General features: G+C 44.2%; 1 pseudogene; it reads right to left on the bottom strand.

Moving 5' to 3' along the window:
- The window catches only part of LOC102528712 (leucine carboxyl methyltransferase 1-like), a 32,967-nt pseudogene extending 13,313 nt beyond the window's left edge, over positions 1-19,654 (bottom strand).
- Positions 19,655-19,762: the final 108 nt, after the last annotated feature.

Below are 19,762 nucleotides of genomic sequence, written 5' to 3' on the forward strand. Positions count from 1 at the left end.
AGAGCTTCTGTGTTTATAAAACGGCACCACATATGGGAGAAGGGGAGGCACCAGCAAACGGTCTAATAAACAGACTTGTTAAGCTCTGGGGTGGGGACCTGGCGCAAAGGAGATGGGAAATGCAGAAGGGAGACAGGAAGATAGAGTCTGTTTGTTACAAAGGCCCACCGCTCAAGGTGTGACTATTTTAAGAACAAAATTTGAGAGGAGCATTTAGAAACGTTTATTGCAACTGGACACAGGGATTCTATGTCTAGTGAATCGACTAACAAATAATTTGGGCCTGTATCTTGGATGCCTTTTCCATTTCATTTTTCTAATAAATCATCTTTACTGTATTTTACAGAATATCATCCACAATGGGTTAGATTTGAGGGGGAAAATATGTCCCCACCATAGACGTTTGGGATGTGCGCTCCTTCAGGGCTGCAGGTTCCCAATCCAGAGATGCAAACCCAGGAGAGGAAGGAGGAGGGGGGCTGCCATGCTGCCTGGGGCCGAGCCAGCTGCCATGGCGGGTCCCTGCCTCTGCACCACTCATTACGAAATCTGTCTCAAGAGCACGGGAAGAGGGCTTGGAGACACATCCTTCTTCTCAGGAAGCATTTCTTATAAAACCTACCTCCAGGATCCATCTTTAGGGTCAAAATTCCCTGCACACACAATTATGGTCATTGGTCAATTTCTCAGTCGAAATGAAAGTCACACTCCTGCCTCAAATCCTTTGACTTCCTTGATGGAAATTACGTGCAGAAACTAACAGTTACTAACCCTTTAGTAAGGCAACAACAACAAAAAATAATCCCTTACAGTTAACACTAAAAGATATATAAACGGCTTTTAAAAATAGGAAAGTGATTTTTCAACCTAACCCCAAAATAAGAGGAATATAAAATTAAATTCCTATAAAACACCATTTTCCAGGTATCAGATTAACAAAAATTACATAATACACTGTGCTGTCGAGGAAGCTGGGAAATAAGGACTCTCTCTGTCAGAAAGAGTATACGCTGAAACTCTCTTCCTAAGAATGTGTTCCTAAAACCTCAGGCCCCTCAGCTGACGAGGACATGTTGGGGAGGGAGTTGGTCACTTGCCTCTGTTAATTTCAGGGGTCTTCCTCTCTTTAGACAGTCTCACCAAATGCTGCATGTAAGGGTCATGCCAGTAGCCAATGCTCACTGCAAACCTGAAAGAGATGAAAAAGGTGGCAAGTAAGAAGAGAGTAGATTCAGGCCAGGTTCCTTGGCCAAGTTCCCAGGAACCAGGTCAAGGAGCCAGAGGAAATTAATCTACCTCAAAAGGCCAAGTCACATGTCATATTCCAGCACAAAACTAAACAGACTCATCCATCCATCTTTATAGTCACATATACTGCTGATCACATTTCCCCACCATGGTCATTTCTTACCTCTCTCTTTCCTCCTGTCACTAACTCCTTTCCCAGGACCCTAGACAGCAGATAACCTCACCTCGAACTTCATAAAGAAGACCTGGAACCATGTATTCATTCAGCAAACTCACTGGCCAGAGCTAGTTGTTGGATAACTCTGCTCAATCAAAACTTTTCCGCTTCCAGGGGAAGGGAGACTCAGAAGTAGTTGGCCAGCATCATTAACGACCATCACTAAGCATGACTAAGTGTTTCTCCTGACTCTATATTAAGTACCAGTCATTCCACATCCCTTAAGGAGGTCATAGTGGGGAAACCAGGAACCAATAAACAAAACAGCTACAAACTGGAAAGTGCTACAGCGGCCTAAACTCTCTCTATCCCCGTCCACCCTACAAGGAGTTAGAGTTTTAGGAAGCCCTGATGACCACTGGAAGTTCCCTGGCAACCTCAGCCTTAGGACCACTGAGCAGTCATGGAAAGAACCTGGATGCCTAGGGCCATGCCACACCCCCGTGGGCGTGGAGCCCCTCTGCCTCTCTAAGGATATTCAGTGAGATAACAAACGTCCTTACCACTTAAGCCCAGCTGAGTCAGGCTTCTGTTATTTCCAGCCTAAAGCATCCCAAGTGACAGCCTGAATAATATACTCATTGCCATATTGTGTAATACGTAAGCTGAAACTTAAGGGGTGTGTGTGTGTGTGTGTTGTGTGTGTGCTGTGTGTGTGTGGTGTCACCCAGCTAGGTTCTAAGCTCCCAGAAGCAGATATTACATCTTTCCTTTTCTTTTTCTCCTTGTATTATTTTTTGGGGGGGTTAGGTTAGGTTTGTTTGTTTGCTTGTTCATTTTTAACAGAGGTAATGGGGATCGAACCCAGGACCTTGTGCATGCTAAGCACACCCTCTACCAGTGAGCTATAACCTCCCTCTACATCTTTCCTATTCTCTATATCTACCGACAAGGCTTACCGCCGCCTTGACTTTACAAGGTGCTGAATGCTGTACAAATACGTCCCCCCAGTCTCTTGCATCCAGGTTTGCACATCTGTAAACATCTATAAGGAAGCATATACGTTCAGCTACTCAACTCCACACAGAAACACACAAAGTCCTCACTAAGGGACACAATTATGCTATAAGCCCAGACTGCCCAAGGAAAACAGCAGACCCAGAGTTTTACAAGAGGAAACGAGCTCAAGGGAACTATATTCAATATCCTGTAATAGCCTGTAGTGCAAAAGAATATGAAAAGGAATAGATACACATGTATAACTGAATCACCATGTGGTACACAAGAAATTAACACAACATTATAAACCGACTATACTTAATAAAAAAGAGGAAACGTGTGCAGCTGTCTAAAATAGTGCTTTTCCAACAGTAAGTTGTGAGCCATCAATATCATAAAATCAACGGAATAGTTTGCAAATCTCCACTTTAGAAAATGAAGTAGCTGAGAGTAAAACAGAAAACAGCAGCAGCATTCCACACTGTAAGAGTCAGGACTGTTTTGTGAAGCTTTTGCTTCAAGCGTCTGTGGGGGTATAAGTAGGGCGAAAACCAGTGTTCTCACTGTCCCTGGCAGCTGGATGAACGCTGATTCCAAAGGGATCATCTCGCGCCATCTAGTGGTAACGGCCATATCTGCAGCTGAAGTAGCTGACGAGAAAAAAAACAAGAGGGTAGACTAGTGATGAGAACACTCATCAGTTTAAGGGTTGGAAGAGACCTTAGTCAACCCCAACATCCAGTGGAAGAAGCCTTTCAACAATATGGAGCCACTGTGACTACTCCCCACAAGAAGGCACTCGCCCCACTGCTAAGACACTCGAACTGCTGAAGAGCTGATCAATTTGCCTCCAAGTGTTCCTTGTAGGATTTATTACTGCCGTCGTGGATAACAAGGAGCAGTTTCTATTCCTCCCCACCCTGCATTATCAGTAGATTTCATACTATTGATTCAGTCAAGCAAAATTTATTGAGTGTCTGCTAAGTGCCAGGCATTGGGGGTACAAAACAGAGGAGGGACAGAGGCAAAGATAAAGAGAAATTATGACAAATGAGGGAGATAATCATACAGAGGATGGAAGGATGTACTTTAAGGAAGTAGGAAAGGGAAGACTTCTCTGAAAAAAGAAAGGCTGAGTTGAGTCCAAGCGAATTGGAAGAAGTCAGTTGTACAAAAGGCATTCTAGGCAGGAGGAGCAGCAGAGGGTGGGAATGGACGTGGAGTGTTTCAGAAGCAGGAAGTAGGTAGGGGGCGGGGGGTGTGCTGGAGAGGAGTAAGAAAACAGGAGAAACTGGAGAGGAGGTTGGAGAGAGAAGCAAACTCAGCTTGGGAGGAATGGATTTCCACAGCACACTAGGCGTGGTTGATGACGTGCGGCAGTACAAAAAGGTGGGCAGGTGCACAGACATAACACAAGTACCCCCGGTCACCTGGGGAGATGCACGGACATAACACAAGTACCCCGATCACCTGGGGAGATGCACGGACATAACACAAGTACCCAGATCACTTGGGGAGATGCACGGACATAAAACTAGTACCCTGATCACCTCACAAGATGCATGGACATAACACAAGTACCACGATCACTTGGGGGAGATGCACAGACACAAGTACCCCCGGTCACTAGTTCCTATGAAACTTCCTAATGTTTCCAACATGTGTCTGTTTCCAGTCCTTCGGTCTAGATGACTGTCAGTGGTTTCTACGCCTCCGAGGAAAAAGGACCTCACTGATTTGTCTGTGAGAGTGGCCAAGATAAAAAGTTGGACAACACACCGTTGGGAAGAGGAAGGAAGAGGGTGCGGCAGGGCACTGCTGCTGGGAATTCTGAGGGGAGGTGAATGCCGTGATTCAGAATTTACAAGCTACCAACTGGAGATGAGCTGGGCAAAAAAGAAACATTACCTATATTTCATTAAATCTAAGATACAGTCAATTATAAGATGGAAAAAAGAAATTTAAAACCACTGCCAATTAGTTAACTTAGTGTTTTTCTTATCACTCAGAATTTTAATTTGGGGGTTTTTGACAAAGCTCCTTTATTTGCACAGGGTGTCATCAGCTCTCTCCTACAGACATAAAAAGGAAAAGATGAATGAAATAAGTTGGCTAAGTCTTCGCTTGCAGGATGTCTGTGACTTTCCACACAATAATGATCTTCGTACCACTGAGGACGCTGGCGAACATGCACTTCTTAAGAGGTCTCCACCAACCTCTCTGAGCTTTTCTTCCAAGCAGCTGAGCCTCCCTCTGCAAGTTTTGATACTGGCTCTTTCCTGATCTCATCAGAAGGTATCCATGGATGATTGCCAACCACCACAGGATTTGTGCTCCTTCCTCAAATGGCCCTTAAATGATAAATGGACTAAAGCATCAGGTGCTGTGGTCACAGTCGTGTAGCCGTGCCACTAGGATTAACCACTGCGTCCACCCGCACAGGTAGTGACACCTCTAACATGACTGGACAGTGACTGCAGGACATGTCGAGAGTAAGTCACATCTGCTTTCAGAGAAGTTAAAATGTAAGAACATGCGTGCCACAGAATGGCTCAAACGGTATTGTATACATAACAAGAACGTTTGCATTTCATAAACAAACATAAGAGGCAAATATTAATCTAGGAAAAACATTAAGAAAAAAACTAATACCCCAGAAGAAAAAGAATGACAAAAGACAAAAATGGAAAATTCACTACAGATGGCCAACAGGCACATGAAAAGATGCTCAACATCACTAATTTTCAGAGAAATGCAACCAAAACTACAATGAGGCATCACGTCACACCAGTCAGAATGGCCACCATTAAAAAGTCTACAAATACGTCAATTATACCTCAATAAAACTATTTTTATAAAGCACACACAAAAAAAGTTTACAAATAATAAATGCTGGAGAGGGTGTGGAGGAAATGGAACCCTCCTACGTTGTTGTGGTGGGAATGTAAATTGCTGCAGCCACTATGGAGAACAGTAAAGTTCCTTAAAAATGTAAAAATAGAGTTACATGAAGATGTGTATATATATATATATACAGTAGATTATTGCTCAGCCTTAAAAAAGAATGAAATAATGCCATTTGCAGCAATGTGAATGGACTTAGAGATTATCATACTAAGTGAAATAAGAGAGTAACATCATATGGTATCACTTATATATGGAACCTAAAAAAAAAAACTTGTTTACAAACCAGAAATAGACTAACAGAAATAGACAACAAACAAACTATGGTTAAAAAGCAGCAAGGGGTGGGGAAGACGGATAAATTAGGAGTTTGGGATGAACATATACACATTACTATACATAAAACAGATAAACAGGGACGTACTATATAGCACGGGGAACTATATTCACTATCTTGTAATAACCTATAATGGAAAAGAATCTGCAAAGGAAGATATACATGTACATGTATAACTGAATCACTTTTCTGTGCTATGCTGTAAATCAACTATACTTCGATAAATAAAGGAAAATTCACAAAAGAACAACTGACCAACCCAATGAACATACAAAAAGCTCAGCCTTATCAATGATCAAAGAAATTTTCAAAAAGCAGAATGAAAATCAAAGCAAAAACAGAGCAGTACTTCTCCTACTAAATCAGCAATAAAACTATTTTTTAATAGAACCCGGCTCGGGAGAGGACTCAGGCCGAGGGTGCTGGAACTGGCCCGGTCGTGCGGCCAGGCACTGCGGCAACAGGTGTAAAAAGCCAGAATAACGTGCAGACATGATGACTATGCAGCCCCACTTCTGGGATTTTTATCCTTAAGAAAAAAAACAAGAATGAACACAAAGATTTTTTTTTCCAAGAACGCATAACACACAATGTAATAAATACCTAACTATTAAACTTTGAAACATCTATCTGTGCCCCGCCTCAAACCATCTCGCACTCCTCCCGTGGGAAACACGGGTCTGGTCCAACCACCTATTCATTAAAGAAACACTGACCGATTCTGTCCTATTGGCACGAGTGTCCACTCCAACAATGGGAAATTCATGTAAGGTAGGGAACCGCCCTCCAACAGGCATTTCGTGATCTGAGGATTTAGGAAATGGGAAGGGGCCCTCCCTGCTCTCCCAGAGTATGAGGATCAAGGCTGGGGCTGGTTTATATCACTTCTCAAGGACACTCACTGAGTGAGTGCTGTCTGCATGCCAGGCATTATTGCAAATGCTTGACAAACAGGAACACATGGGGCCCTCGTAACAACCCTAAGGTGGTTGCCCCAAACTACGGGACCTTGAGGGAAATTAACTTCACTGCTTTACAAACCTACTTACCCACTTGGATTTACACCCCTCCCCCAACACTTCAGCGGCTTAAATGGTATCCGTGTGCTTCTGTGTATCTGCACATAGGTACTGCTTAGCTGTTTACGGATGCACACATATGTGTGTATGTGTATATCCATATACATCAATTGCTAAAATCAGCTGAATATTCTTAGCATTCATTTTCAAGTTTGGGATTTTTACTGCATACTGCTTTGTGGTCTTTAAGGTACTGCTTTACAAACTCTAATTTTTAATTTGTATTCTTGTTCTTTTATATCTTTTAGTTTTTTTTTTTTTTTGGTTTCTATTTTCTGTTGGTTTTATTCTTGGTTTAGAAGTGGGAGATAGAAAGCAAGGTCTTACGGCCAATAAACTCTGTACCTAAACAGAGTTTGGATTTGTTCGCCTCTTGGGAATTCTGGAAAGACTCTTGTCGCTTTCCATAAGTAGATCCGCAAGACTTTAAGTCGTGAATCACCTAAAAAGCTGGGCCTGAATAATGAAGAAGGCCCACAGGCTGGTTTCCTCCCACAGGAGACTTACTAGTATTGCCTTTTGGTTTCATCTAATGTCTAATTACTTTACAAGGCGTAATATGATCTACAATCTACTGTCTCTCTCGTAAGCAGTCATTGAATAGTGGCAAAGTGTAAACAGAGAAGGAACCAACATTCACAGAGTGAAGTAAGTAGGAGAATCCAATCAGCCCCCTTGGTACAACGTCTCATATCTAATTTTAATATATATATATATATATATATATATATATATTTGATATAATTAACAGGTACACAGTAACAGGATGCCATCCATGGACCTGAATAACGTTAACACACTTCTGGAAATAAAACAGTTAAGAACACGTATTCCAAATATTTTCTCCCAGGATGTGGCTTGTCCATTGATTTTCTAAGTGTATCTATTTTTCCTTCGTAGTTAGTGCTTTTTTTGTTCTATACATAAAATATTTACCTACCCCAAGGCTGCCAAGATAGCTGCCTATATTTTCATACAGAACCTTTATGGTTTCAGCTTTTATATTTAAGTTTATGATCCAGCCCCAATTAGAATGTGTGTACAGAATGAAGTCAGTGTTTCCATCTGAATATCTAGTTGATCCAGAACTATGGGTTAAGAAGGCTTTCCGTTCCCCCGTTGAACTGACTTGGCACCCTGGGGAAAAAAAATCAGCTGACAGTTCCGGTTGTAGGTCTATTTCTGAACTCTATTCCGTTTCATTGATCTATTTTTCTACCTTTGTGACAAAACCACATTGTTTCTGATCACTGTAGCTTTACGGTGAGCCTTAAAATTAAGTAGTATTATGTAGTGTTAAGTTCCCCAACTTTGCTCTCTTTTGAAGGTTTTTTTTTTGGCTACTCTAAATTCTCTGTGTTTCCATATACAGTTTAGAATCAATTTGTGTACTTCTTCAAAAAAGATGGTTAGAATTTGGACTGGGATTTAGACAGTTGGTGTTTTAATGCTATTGTAAATATTTAAAATTTTCATTTTCCTATACATGTACATATATTTACAACACATCTATCTGACAAAGGATTCCTATCTAGAATATGTAACAGAACTCCAAGTAAGTCAAAAGCAGCAACATCATCATCAACAAAAATGGGCAAAAGACCTGAATAGACAGTTCACAAAAGATGTAGGAGTGGCCGACAAGCGCACAAAAGAGTGCGTAACGACATCCGTCAGCAGGGAAGTGCCTTTTAAGACATAATGAGATGCCCTCTCACACCCACGGACAACACCAAATGTTTAACAAGGAATATGAAGCAACTGGAGTCTGGAGACACTGCTGGTGGGAAATGCAAACTGATAAACCACTTTGGAAATTAGTCTGGCAGTTGACACATACCCACCCTAAGACTAAGCCATTCCACTCCTGGGTATTTATCCAAGAGAAATTTCAGACTTATATAAGAATGTTCATTGCACCCTATTCACGCTGGCCAAAACTGGATACAAGTCAAATGTTCATCCTCAGGTGAATGGATGAACAAATCATAGTATATTCACACAACATAAAAAGCAGTCAACTATTTTACACTGGCAAAGGTTCTCTCCTTGACCAATGTCTAGCCAGGCTCCTCTGAGCCCTCTTCTCAACTAGACCTCAACCTTGACCTATTATATAAAGACCTGAACACACACTAAGAGAGTTTTTAACAGCTCAAGGCCACTCCCCTAGGATGACTCTAGGCCATCTCAGTGTACCTGCCTGAGGAAACTCAAGGCTGCCAAAAGAATTCACTGTTCATTCTGGCCAACATCTGAAGACAGGGCCTCTGTCTCCCACTTAGCAAATCCAGATGGTTTCACATAGACCAACACACTCTCTCCCACTTTGTGTAATTTTTCACTGACTTGACTGAGCTCTTGCTCACCACCTTTCTTCTTCTCTCATTCTCCCTATAAAACACCCTCTGTACAAATTGGAGTTGAGTTTAGTTCATGCTGGATTCTTTCCCCTATTGCAATAGTAATTACTGCATAAAATCCGACCTTACCACTTTAACTAGTATCCGGCTTTGCCCCTCTTTGACAATGTGTGTAACATGGATGAATCTCAAAGAATATGTTGACTGAAAGAAGACACCAAAAGAATACAGACTCTATGATTCCATTTATATCTGCTAAGATAATAACTTATAACATACAAAATAATAAAGCCAGATGGATGATCGAAGCATCAAAGCAAATCTAACCTGTGGAACTGAAATCAGAAAATGGTTGCTAGCTTGGGGTAAGGAGACTAATTAGAAAGAGACAGAAGGGAACTTTCTGGAGTTTCAGAAATATTATCTATCTTGTTCCAGTGGTCGTACACAGATATATACAACTGTCAACCCTCATCAAACTGAACAATTATTCTGTGTAAATTATCTTCCTCTCTCCCAAACCCTTCCTCTCCCTCCCTCTTGCTTAAGAATACCTAAAAAAATTCTCGAGAGGGCAAAAAAGAAAGCATGTGGGATGTAGCAGACCCTCCAAGTTCTCTTCCCAATATCCACTGCTTCTTCTTCCTAAGAGGATGTCAATTTGGTTTGAGGCATCAATCTGCCCTATTTTAAATTCTCACCTCCCCACACTTTCCTGCAGCGAGCGAGGGGGCCATGTGTCCTAATTCTGGTTGATAAGAAGCACACAGAAGTCTAACAGGTAGGGCTTCCCCAAAAGCTACTGCTTTCCTGATGAAAAGGGACAGACTTAGGACATTCATGTCTTTTGCTAATATCACTTTTCTCTTCTTTCTTCCTGGAGCTCAGCTGCTCAAATAGACTAAGAAAATTCTGATATCCCTACTACAAACCTTATTCTTCACTGCAAAGCAAGCTAATGGGAGCTTTCAATCCATTCACAACTGAGTAACTTTGTGAGTCACAGTGCTTACACATCAAAATGGAAAAAGAGAAAGAGAGAAAGAAGGAAAAAAAGAAAGACTTCTTAATAAATTAGAAGCCTGAACATACGGAATAAGTTTCAAAGCACTTCAGTTTAACAACTTTAGCTGTTTGATAGGGATAAAGCTTCTGAAATGTTTGGGAAAATGCCTTCACAGGGTCTTTAACTCTCCAATAATAAATTACCTGGGCAAACAAACAAACAAACAAAAAGCGATTTCAACCAGAAGTCAAGAGTGACATATGCACTGCTGTGTTAAAGTACATACAAGAATTTGGTATATAACACAAGGGTCATTTGAAATCAAAGGGGAAATACAGATCATTCAATTGATGCTGTGCAGACAACTGGCTAATAATTTGAGACAAAATTAAGTTAAAACAGCTAGTTTATAACATACAAAGTAATAAAGCCAGATGGATGATCTAAGCATCAAAACTAAACCACAAAATGCCAAAGAAAATGTTGTAATGGTTGAGAATGGTCTTTCAAAGCATTACCCAAAAGCCATTAAAGTTAGAATGTCAGATTCTGTACCATAACTCATGATTTCTACATTACGAAATGTACACAGAGAAACAACAAAGTCCTACTTATAGCACAGGGAACTATATTCAATACCTTGTATAGCTTATAATGCAAAAGAATATGAAAAACAATACATACATATGTATAGCGGAATCACCATGCTGTACACCAGAAACAAACCCAACATTGTAAATCACTGAAACTTCAACTTTTAAAAGTGGAGGAGAAAACAGAAATGTACAACACAAGCTAAACTGAAAGACGAGCATCAGCTGGAGAGAAAACACTGCAACAAACACAGAGGCAAAGGATCACCATCCCAGAGACAAAAGGGCTTCACAAATCGGTAATAAAAATACAAATAACCAAACGAGAAAAAGACAACAGCCTGGCAGGATAATGACATGGGAGGGAGGGTTCACATCACAAACACCACCGAGTGTGAGCGGACAAAAAGTGCTTGGCCTCACTCTCGAAGCTAGAAACACAAATCAAAAACAGGTTATTATTCCCCACCTTCCGGCTGATAAACAATCTAAGAGACTGACAAGGTCTCAGGATTAGCATCTCCACTCACCACGGATGGAATGGAAACTGATATAACTTGAGCACCATTCTGTAGAAACTTCTCCCCTGAAATCTATCTCATAGGAAAACTCAAACACATGGGCAAAGCTGCTCATCACAGCACGAACTGAAGAACAAAATCATAACCACCTAGATGTTGGCCAAAAGGACAGCCAAATAAAGTACAAGCACACTGCAGAACTCTGTGCAGCCAGCGGAAAAAGGAAAAACAACAAGAAGGGCAGATCTGGGGGAAATTACATGTACAATATGCTCAGACTAGGCTCCTGAGTGGAGAAAATGTACAGCTGACCCTTGAGCAATGTGACAGCTCGGGGCGCCAAACCCCATGCACTAGAAAATCCACGTGTAACTTTACAGTCGGCTGTCTGTATCCTCGGTTCCACATCCGCAGATTGAACCACCACAGGACTGTGTAGAACTATAGACATATTTAGGGGAAAAAAATCCCCATATAACTGCACCTATGCAGATCAAACCCATGTTGTTCAAGGTCACCTCACCTCAATTTTGTCACTTAAAAACATTAGAGAGAAAAAAAGTGACATTTCTATTCGAGATCTAAGATCATTATCTTTCCCAGATATTTTCTAAAATCTAATTCATTCCTTTTATTTAAAAAAGGCGGGGGGGTAAAAAAATCAATGAATTATTTGACCTTCTTGATGAGCAAGTTTGGCAGCTACCGTTTCCTTGACAGAATGTTCTACTTCGAAAGTGATGCCTCTTCCCCAGAGGTGGAGAACAGCATGGCACCTGCCTTCAAAATATTTCAGATCAAAATCTTGGCCCTGCTGTCTGGGGCAGAGCTGTGAAGATGCAATCAATATGCCGAGAGGCCGGTGCCCTTAGGAAAACACAGGCTTTCCCCATAGGTGATCCTGTGAGATGCTTGCATGGCAAGGCGGGGCGGGTGGGGTATTTTTCAGTTCGGTTGAGAAATCAGATGAACGTCTATAATTGACACAATGGAATTCAGCCTTACAGCCCCTGGTCTGGTTTCTAAAACATACGGACCACTGAAAACCAGGAAAACAGAAAGACAGAATTTTAACAACTCCTCGGGAAACAATCTTCAACTTCTGCCTTCAGTTGACTTTAGCCATCTGACAAACACTTACTGTGTGTCTATCGTGCGAATGGCACTAAGGTACACATGTCCCTGCTGGGTACTGTGCTAATTCTGGTGGGGGAGACAAACATTAAACAATATGTCTGAATTCAAATGGGTGTGTGCAGTGTTATGCGAATGCGTAACAAGGGGCTATAGCTTGTCTGCAGGGGCCAGATGGCTTCCTTGAGATAAAGCCAAAAACCCTGGGGTCACTTTCGACCCCTCAGTCTCAGCCCACCCCCAAATCTGTCAGTCCGTTCTATCAGCTCTGCCTTCACAGTGGATCCAGGATCGGGCGGGTTCTCAGCACCTCCACCGCGACCATCCTGATTCAAGCCACCAGCATCTCTGACTCGGGATATTGTGACAGCAGGTCTCCCTGCCTCTGGGCTTGCCCTCTGAACAGTCTGGCCTCCACAGAGAAACTGGAGGGACCCTGCTGAAACCCAAGTCAGGTCACCTTCATCTTCTGTCCAAAGCCCTCCAGCGGCTCGGCTCCCACCTCACTTAGAGTGTCAGCTGGGTCCTTCCAAGAGCCAGAAACACCTGCTACTCTCTTCCCTTTCATTCGCTCAGGCCTTGCTGCTCCTGGGACACGCCAACTCATGCCTCGGGGCCTTGGTTCTCTCTTTTCCCTCTGCCCGGGACACTGTTTCCCCAGATATCCCTCCATGGGCTCATTCCTTTCCCCAGCATTGACCTTCGGCAGGGGGGGCTTCCCTGGCCACCCCAGCTCACATTACAACTCCCCCCAGCACTCCTGCTGCATCTCCCCCAGCTCACGTGCCAGGTGTTTGGCTTGTGTGTTTCCTGGCCGCTTCTCCCACTGGAATAAATGCCCCATAAGAGCTCCAATCTTGCCTGTTTCCATTCCCTTCCACCTGCACTAGAACCAGACCTCCATAAGTTGAGTAGGGTCTCAATAAAGAACGTCGAATGAATGCATCAATCCGAGGGATGATGTGAAATTGATCAGACACAGGAGGGTGGGAGGAAGCACTGCGGGAAGGAACGGCCTGCTGAGAGGCCCCAAGGAAGGCAGGGCCAGGGCACACTCGGGGAACTGAGAGGATGGAGGGGTGAAGGGAAGAGGAGGGTGAAGTGAGACTGGAGAAACCAGACAGAGCAGGCAGGGCTGGGCAAACCATATGAGGAACTTTGCTCTTTTCCTAACAATCACAAGAAGCCGTTACACTAGGGAGTGACCTGGTCCAAACCTCTGGCTTCACTGCAAGTTATGGCTGGAGGGGGCCGGGGGTAGGAGCAACTGGGGAGCTCAGGGAGCAGACGAGTGGCCTGGCCCATGACCTCAGTGTGGACTGAGACAGCAGCAGTGGAGGTGGAGAAAAGGAGGCAGAGTCCAGAGATATTTCACAGACAAAAATCAAAGGCCTGGGTGATTGACTGCTTTGGGGATAAGTGAAAGGGCAGTTCCACAGTGATGCCTGCAGTGGTCTGAGTGGACAATGGCACCATTCCCTGAGAGGGGTGGCAAGAAGGAAAATACAGGAAGGTGATCTTGAGCACGGCTTTAGAAATAATTTGAGATCATTCTGAGACATCCGAATGGCGATTTCCAGGTGGCAGTGATCAGGCCCAGGGCAGCACGATCAGTGGAAAATGTCTGATTGCACTGCGGAGAGTGGGAAAGTTGAGGTGTATCATGCAACGGAGTGTGGATTTTGACCTTGTGGCTGATGGAGAACCAGAAGGTACCAAGTAACAGAGTGACAGGAGAAGATCTGTGATTCTGAAACATCACCCTGGCCGCAGCCGAATCACTTAGCCAGGGTAGGCAGCTAGACTAGAAGCAGGTAGAACAATAAAGACGTCTTGCAAGATTTGGGAGCAAGGAGACTGAGTGGGAGCTGTGGCCGGCGGGAAGGAAAAGGGAACAGGCTTCCTCTTTGTTGCCGGCCCATCTCCCGCAAGGCTGCTGGGGATTTTTAAAAACACAAACCCAGATCGTGTCATTCTCCCCATTGAAAAGCCCTCAAGACCTTCCCCATTTATTCCTTTGACAATCTCTCTAGAATTCTCTCTTGCTCTCACCCCTCCTCCCATCACCTGATAGCAAGTTCACTAAGACACCATGCTGGCTTCAGTCTCTATGCTCTTCGGCTCCTGCTATTGTCATCTGCCTGGCAAACACCTGTTTGTCTGTTTAAGACTCACCCCTTCCCCGTGAAAAAACTGAAAGCAGCGCTAACCCCTAGGAGCTGGCCTGGTGCCGTGAGCTGGGCTTCAGCGTTGTTAGATGCTGCCTCGTATTCAGAGGCTGCATGGTCCTCCTGTCGGAAATAAACAATCTCGCTGAACAACCAGCACAAAGGTCGCACGGTGATGAAGTGAGACAAAACAGGACTGCTTCATAATTTTGTCTGAACAGCCAAAAACAAGGCCACCCTGCCTGCAGAGTAGCAAACGTTCCTCTCTCCAGGCTGACGTGGGTGCTTGTGGCTTCTTTGTAAATTACAGCGTGTCTTAGTCTAGTCACACCTCCTTCTAGAAAAGACTGACTGTGCTAACCAATCCCAGAACTGTCTCCACCTCTTCTCAGCATCCAATCCAGAGCAAATCCCTGCTTCCTGGAACACTGCCCCCAATTATCCAACCAAAGCCCAAATACGGAAAGGCCTCGATGTTCCCCAGGATGAGAGTTCTCCCTCAATAAAACGAGTAATTAAACTTATTTAACTGTCGTTGTGTTTCTAATGGTCTTTGCTGGCAGACGTTCACAACTTAAACAGTAGGAAAGGATGGCTGAGCTTCTTGGAGGGAAGTTAACAGTGTGCCAATCGGAAGGTAAGCATTTTCTACGTTAAGCAATACCCATAACATCATCCTGTTACATTGAAGATGAAGGAGGGTGGAGTAAATCAGAAGCTTGCGGAAAGCGGAAAATGTCTGATTGAACTACGGCAGAGAGTGGGAAGGTAAGCTGACCAGAGACTCATACTAGAAAGGACGCAGGTGAAGCTGGTTGACATGAACGCACAGCGGTACCTGGCCGTGCCAGGCTGTGTGATTTCCCCCACCGGTATTCAAGGTGAAAGTGGATAATCTGGTCCCACCAGGGTTTGGGGTTTACTAGGATGAAGGGCAAGGGCAATAAAGGCATTGCCAAGAGAATTACAGAAGGCTGGACTATGAACTCTAAGCTCAATTGAGAGGGAACAGCCTCGAGGTCTCTCAGGCTAGAGAAAACCATGGAGGTCCCGAGGAGAAAGATGCTGACGGCAGATGAGAAATAACTGACCAAGTTGGCTGCAAAGAAGAGACTGGGGTTGGAGGGTGGGGCTGTAAGCTGGTGCAGCACCCAGATGGAAATGCAGGGTATCGTGGCGGGAATGGTGACAGAGGTGGATGAGAAGAAGTAATCACCGCAGACAAGGTGTTAAAGGGAAGAGCGCCCGGTGTGTAGCACACCAAGAACTGAGGCAGGGAGGAAGGCCTGTGGGCCAGGTGTCAAGTCTTCAACAAGGTAGGTGAATAACCAGCAGCAGGCAGAAAACAAGCATGTGGAGGAGGAGAGGGTGCAGGGGGCATGGGTCTCAAAGAAAGGGGTGAGGGGACAAAGAGCAGTCGGGACACAAATTTTGAACCTCTCGATCCTGAGACTTCCAGGGCATCCGAGGTGTGACTTGAGAGGGCTTTAAGAGAAGGATCTCCCCCAAGTCAAGGCAAAGAGAGGGAGGGAATGGCTAAGGGGAGGCTAAGCAAACAGAGGCAGCTGGTGACTGTGGAGGGGTCACTTTAGAGGACACAGTGGGGGTGACAGGAGGAGGTAGGGGGTCAAGGATAAACAAGAGACTGGGTAACTGACTTGGGGCACTGAATGATGAGGAAAATAAGAAGAGGAATGGGGAGGGGGGAAAGTTAGCCATCGTAAGCACTATACAGATAACTGTTAAATCAAATGGAATTAACAGCAACAACAAAAAGACACAAGTCAACTTATGCACAGAAACAGACACAGACTCACAGACATAGGAAACAAACTTATGGTTACCAGCGGAGGAAGGCGGGTGGGAAGGGACAGATTGAGAGTTCAGGGTTTGCAGATACTACCTACTATAAAGAAAACAGATAAACAACAAGTTTCTACTGTAGAGCACAGGGAACTCTCTTCAATATCTTGTAGTAACCTATAATGAAAAAGAATATGAAAAGGAATATATGTATGTATGTGTATGACTGAGACATTATGCTGTACACCAGAAATTGACACGACACTGTAAACTCACTATACTTCAATAAAAATACAAAAAAAATTTTTAAAAGAGTTGTCACTGTAGGAGTGACACAAGGAATCCAAGATGATGACAATGATGATGGTTTCGTGACAATGGGGATGGTGATGGTGACAGTTACTATCAATTTGGAACACTTACTATGTGCCAAGCCCTGCTGCAAGCACTGCACATTTAATCCTCACAACAACCGGCGGAGACAGGTAACATTCTTACCTGCGGAAGGGCTGTGTCCCAAAGGAGGGAGCAAATGAAAACAGAAATAACAGAACGGTAGGAGCCCTGGGAAGCAAACTGGCTTTTTAAACACCATTTTAGGGATCTTACAGCTGTAAGTCAGTGTGGCAGGAGCTAGCCTGACCCACAACTACTACATATTCAGTAACTTCAAAACAAGTAATCCTCAGACTGGAGGGAAATCAAAACTAGCAATAATTTATCGAAGTCTTCACTTAGTGCCAGATCCCGTGTTAACCTTTTCATCGAGTATCTCCTTTAATGCTCACATCCAAAAGCTCAGTTACCATTATTACCCCCATTTTAAAGATGAGGAAACTGAGGCAGAAAGAGTAATATGTCCACAATTCATTCAAAGAAGCCCTATCTCACAACATGACTTTTTTTTTTCTTTTTTACTTTTTGACGAGATTGAAGGGCTGAATATGTTACGGTGAAGACAGAGATCACAGTATCACAGAACCTGAAAGTCACTGAGTCCTGCAAAGTATCTTCAGACATTAACTTATGGATTCTCACAATCTCTTTGCGTATTTTTTTTAACAGCTGAGAGAAAACCCAGTGCAAGAAAAGCTTTGACGAATGCATCCAGGTGGCAAACACGTGTGGTTTTCACGACCCGGGACTTATCCCAGAAGCTTCTGATTTGGTGGGTCTACAGGAGGCCCTGAGTATCTTTTAAAAGCCCCCAGGCTATGCTGATGGGCCATTGAGGCTGGAAGCTACTGCCCTAGATCCTCTGCAGTTCCAAATCCAACCATCCTGTACAACGTTTAGACGTCTGTACACACAGAGGGCGTTGGAAACTAAGGCAAAGAAGAGCTGACATGACGAAAACCAGCCAAGAGAGAGTCAAGGAAAGGCACGCTCTAGTTATACTATTTCTCTATATTTTTGTGTCTCAACTATTTTACAGCTAATTGGCTTTGTTAAAGTAAGCAAGTTGGGCAAAAATATTCCCAACAAATATTAAACCGACACTACCAAAAAATTTTATATAACCCTAACCCTAACATGCTACTGCAAAGTGTTTTATTTCCCCCGGTAATTCTGACCACTCTTCAAATTCTCTTAGCAAATGAGAAAAATTGTTTCTGTTTCAACAGTGCTACAGATGTGGTTAATAGCAACGGAAAACATAAGAAGTAATGTCAGGTCCAATTCATTTCAGTTCACAAATTTCACCAGGGACTGCCTCCAAGCCTTTAATACATACGCATTTATCTATTTATTTAATGAACCACTACTAACACCTACTACTCGCCAGACACTGCTTCAAGTACTCTACTAATGTTGACTATCCTTTCATCTTTACAAGCGCCCATGATTGGGCGTTATTATCATGCCCATTTTACAGATCAGGAAACTGAGACACAGAGTGGTTCAGTAACTTGCCCAAGTTTACACAGCTAGCAAATAGCAGAGCTGGGACCAGCTTGATAGTCTGGCTCCAGAGTTCATGTTCTGAAACACACTATGCTTTGTTTCCAAGAACCGACAAAAAGTACAAGCCTTAACCCAAAACTTTGTTCTTCCCTCCCCTACAGTCCCTACATGGCCCCAGCTTCCAGGACGTTCACACAGTTCCTCTAACAGACCATGCTCCTTCCCTGCTCAGCCTGAACACACCAACATCCCGATTTACTTTTTTTTTTAAGCCTTCTGTTCTCAGCTCAAACATTATTGCCTAAATTACAAACCCTAATGGTGCCCCGTATTTCTCAGCACTCAACACAAAATTGTAATTATTTCATGGGTAATTGTTTCCTCCCTGTCTGCCTTTTCCCACTAGACAGTGAGTTCCCACACCATGTTAGTCTTGTTCATCACGTGTTCCCAGGTACTGGAATATCCACCAACCAGCCAAAAGGAAGGGCCTGCCCCAAAGTAAGCTCTGGATCATTTTTGCTGAATGAATGAGTGGAGAACACTCAAGCCTCATGTTTTCTTTTTCAGGCTTTCACGTACCTGTGCTCACACTCCCTAAAAGTGTAGACTCCTGGAGCACACAGGCAAGAGCTCTGGAAAGTACTGATTCTGCACGCAAGTACTATGTGGTCCTGCACAAGTCATTTCCCCCCTTAACTTGAGTTTCAGGTGCACATTGGAGATCGTGACTAGTCCCAATGGAATGCAACCTATAAAAGAGGGAGAACCTGCGCTTCTCCTCATAACCCATCAAGACTGCAGTTGTTACTTGCTTCACGTGTGTTTGCAGCAAGACTTTGGCTCCAAGGAGGCCAAGTTCACGTCTGCCTGATTTCAGCGCCATATCCCAGTCACGGGATCCCCAGGCTCGTACCGTGCCTGGCACACAAGAAGTTTAGATAATTATGAGTTAACTAAATGAACCCCTACTCTATAAACTTCACAGGTGTCGCACGAGTTGACCGGTGCCTTTGGCGTAAAAGCGTATTCCTTACACACAGGCCCGCCTCCCACCTAGGCCCCAGCCCCCCCGGGGACGGCGGCCCCTAATCCCGCGCCTGCAGGCACCTCTTACGTATAGAAGCATCTTCTCAAGCACCGCGCACACCCTCGTCGTCCGTGTCGTTAGAGTGGGAAGAACGGGAGGTGAAAGACGGCCTCCTCAGGCTAGTGGCCATGGGCGTGCAGGCTTCGGGGGTGCGGGGCCCACTGGGTACATGGAAGCGGGGTCGACAGACGTCGGGACAAGGAGCAAGCCCCCGACAAGGTAGAAGAGAGGGGCTGGGCTCCTCCCGGTTCAGCGGGCGCGGCGCAGTGACACCGCCCACAGCAGCTGCCCCAGCAACCTCCGCGCGTATTGGCGCCCCTGTCGAGACGCTCGTTGGACAGTTTCGCTACCCCCTCGGCCCACGGAGGTGCTCATTGGGGAATTCTTTTGGCCCCGCCCATGCAACCCGGAAGTTTTCATAACAGGAAGGTCAATTGAAATTGACGCAAGAGAGC

The sequence above is a fragment of the Vicugna pacos genome, chromosome 18 (genome assembly GCF_048564905.1).
Source record: "Vicugna pacos chromosome 18, VicPac4, whole genome shotgun sequence".
Classification (NCBI taxonomy): Eukaryota; Metazoa; Chordata; class Mammalia; order Artiodactyla; family Camelidae; genus Vicugna; species Vicugna pacos.